The sequence below is a fragment of the Salmo salar genome, chromosome 04, assembly GCF_965601325.2.
Source record: "Salmo salar chromosome 04, fSalSal1, whole genome shotgun sequence".
Taxonomy (NCBI): domain Eukaryota; kingdom Metazoa; phylum Chordata; class Actinopteri; order Salmoniformes; family Salmonidae; genus Salmo; species Salmo salar.
In genome coordinates, this window is record NC_138294.1 from 71031034 (window position 1) to 71034719 (window position 3686).

At 42.9% G+C, this 3686-nt stretch overlaps 1 non-coding gene across 1 annotated transcript; it reads right to left on the reverse strand.

Moving 5' to 3' along the window:
• Nucleotides 1-2455: 2455 nt before the first annotated feature.
• trnaa-ugc (transfer RNA alanine (anticodon UGC)) lies at nt 2456-2531 on the reverse strand. The gene has a single exon. It is a non-coding gene; the product is annotated as a tRNA-Ala (tRNA).
• Nucleotides 2532-3686: the final 1155 nt, after the last annotated feature.

A 3686-nucleotide genomic window follows, 5' to 3' on the forward strand; every position in this document is an offset into this window, starting at 1 on the left:
TTTTAGCAGGAGAGCATAAGAAAGTAGCAGAAATGTGCAGAAAGTAGTTTTGAATGCATTTTATTGAAGGGAAACAAGTCAAACTCTTTTTGGCAACATAGTGATATATTCTTATATAATGTACAATGAAGAATTCCACTACAAAATACTAGTCTTCTCCCATTTTTTTGTAATCAATGTCCCCAGCCACAAGATTTATAAACTACAACAATAAGAAAATAGATACAAAACAAAAATGTGAAAAACATAAATCAATCAACTCTAATTGGCACATGTAGGACAGTATGCAAGTGTGTGTGTGCATGGACTTTGCAGATGTATTTCTCACATGTGCAGCACATAGTATTTGTTTTACAGTCCTTTGGGGGCAGAATTGCCATCTCCTCCTCTTGCCTGCTGCAGCCACAGGTGGATCAGGACAAGATTCTGCCCCCTCAACAGCTTTCACAAGTGCTGCAGAGGCTGCTGTGTGGAGGAGGTGCTCCCTTCTTTGCATGTGTGGGGTTACAAGTGCCTTTCCCAGCTGCTCTTGGAACACCCTCCTCTTGTTCCACTTATCAAGCATTTAGGTAGGGTTGATCTTGTTCCACATCATGAAGGCATTGTATGAGGACACATCAATGATGTTATGGAAGATGACCAGGGGCCAGTGGGCAGTCATCCTCCTGCAGCTGTAAGTTCCAATCACCTTGTCCAGGTTGCCCACGCCTCCGATGTAGTCCAGGATGATGACTGGCTTCCTGTCCTCACGATCACTGATCTCAGCCGTTTTGTGCAGTGTGCTCAGGAGGACCACATTCTTGTTCCTCTTTGGGAGGTAAGAAACTAGAGTGAGGGTGAAGGCAAACTTTGAAGGCCTCTCTCCCCCTTGTTGCGAGGAGTGCAGGGGGGAGCTCAGGCTTGTTCGAACTGTGCCAACCAAAGAGTTCAATCCGTAGCACACATTATCTCCGTGTTTTTTTGTTGTTGTGGTGTGTAAATGAGTAATTGCCAGGTCAAAAATGAACCTAAGGCAATCTTTGTACACTGGTGGTGTACAGCTTTCATTGAAATATGAACAAAGGCGACGTTTCACTTTTTCTAATGTTGTCACTCTAGGAAAAGTCTATGTCACTCTAGGAAAAGTCATCAAATTTCAAGTTTAAAAAAATATCATTTTAGGGGGTTTTCTCTGCTGTTAAACATAGTGGTGGGTCATTTTTGACCCTTACTAAGAAAACACAAGGCTTAACTATTAAGACAAACTATTCATGAGGCTAGTTGTTCATATTGGTAAATGGGTGAAATTGGTGATTTGCTATGTTCAATAGTTACAAATAGATTATCTTAAGACGTGCTGTAATATGTTTGTTAAAAAATGTTATTTAACATTCTGTTTCAAGACTGTGAAGCACCTGTGACATTTAACACCTTTCATTCTTAAAGTAATATTTACATATGCCCCCATCACTCAACAATGTTTACATAGCTACACAAGAGTAAAAATAACTACTTGCAAAACACAACCCATTAAGTTTTGATGTGTACTGTAGCTGAGAATTATGCACATTGACCCATCTACTTTGCTTACTCTCACTAAATTATACAGCAGAAAATATCCCGGCGGATGAAGAAAGCTTGATGTTGCCAAAGGAGTAAGCGGAAAATTCCATTACGACTGAGGGAGGAGGCTTCATTTGTCCTTATGCATCAGCTGTCCGTGTTCTACCCTTATTTTAATCTGCCTTCCCTCCAAATGTATCTTTAGGCTCATTGTAATAGCTCTCAATGTAGTCCTTCAAGAGGTCATCAACACTCATTTAACATTAATGCCATAAACTGATGGCATGTCCATTTTCCTGTGTCTGCAGATATTGAATGGACAGGCTAGGTTTGTTTGTAGCTGTAGACTTAAGTTATTCTGTTAGCGCGTGGGAGACAACTTCTTAAAAGTATTCAGGGACTAATACAGACATCAACCAACCAGTTATAGCGCTGCAAGCAGTTCAAACACACCTGAAGTAATTTTACTACAGAACATGCCCTAGGTGTTTTAACAAAAATAAGCTGAATTCAACTAGGAATGCAATGAGAAACCATTTGATAATGCTTGCAGAAAATATACAATCTAAATAATCAACTTGAATAATTATAAATGTCCTCATTACAGTGGATGCCTACGTAAGCCAGGCTTCCCCAAAAAAGATATTAAGGAAAAAAATATATATCTTTAGTCTCTGTTTCATAATTTTCATTCAATTCATAAAAGGCTGTACGTATCTCACCAGAAAAAGCATCTGACCGAGTGAAACAAGCATCCCCTCCTTCTTAGTAAACTCAGCAAAAAAACTCAGGACCCTGTCTTTCAAAGATGATTCATAACATTTCTACATTTTAGTCATTTAGCAGACACTCTTATCCAGAGCAACTTACAGCAGTGAAGGCATACATTTCATACATTTTTTTTTCTCTGTACTGGTCCCCCGTGGGAATCGAACCCACAACCCTGGCGTTGCAAACACCATGCTCTACCAACTGAGCCACACGGGACCATAAAAATCCAAATAACTTCACAGATCTTCATTGTAAAGGGTTTAAACTCTGTTTCCCATGCTTGTTCAATGAACCATAAACAATGAATGAACATGCACCTGTGGAACAGTTGTTAATTTCCTACCATCTGTAAGCTGTTAGTGTCTTCTTAAGGTCACAGTTATGAAAACTTAGGACACTAAAGAGGCCTTTCTACTGACTCTGAGAAACACCAAAAGAAAGATGCCCAGGGTCCACGCTCATCTGCGTGAATGTGCCATGGGCATGCTGCAAGGAGGCATGAGGACTGCAGATGTGGCCAGGGCAATAAGTTCGTACTGTGAGACACCTAAGACAGCGCTACAGGATGGACAGCTGATCGTCCTCGCAGTGGCAGACCACGTAACAACACCTGCACAGGATCGGTACATACAAACATCACCTGCGGGACAGGTACAGGATGACAACAACTGCCCGAGTTACACCAGGAATGCACAATCCCTCAATCAGTGCTCAGCTGTCCGCAATAGGCTGAGAGAGGCTGGACTGAATGCTTGTAGGCCTGTTGTAAGGCAGGTCCTCACCGGCAACAATGTCGCCTATGGGCACAAACCCACCGTCGCTGGACCAGACAGGACTGGCAAAAAGTGTTCTTCACTCATGAGTCGTGGTTTTGTCTCACCAGGGGTGATGGTCGGATTCACGTTTATCGTCAAAGGAATGAGCGTTACTTTGTACTCTGGAGCAGGATTGATTTGGAGGTGGAGGGTCTGTCATGGTCTGGGGCGGTGTGTCACAGCATCATCGGACTGCACTTGTTGTCATTGCAGGCAGGCAATCTCAACGCTGTGCATTACAGGGAAGACCTCCTCCCTCGTGGTACCCTTCCTGCAGGCTCGTCCTGACATGACCCTCCAGCATGACAATGCCACCAGCCATACTGCTCGTTCTGTGTGTGATTTCCTGCAAGACAGTAATGTCAGTGTTCTGCCATGGCCAGCGAAGAACCTGGATCTCACATCTGGGACCTGTTGGATTGGAGGGTGAGGACTAGGGCCGTTCATTTGTAGCCCATCTATCTGATGCTGTCTGGTCAAAAAGAGTATGACATTGTTGCTGCCTTTAGCATTGAATGCAAAGGAAGTCAGTGAGCATTTGGCCTGCCTTGATGACAC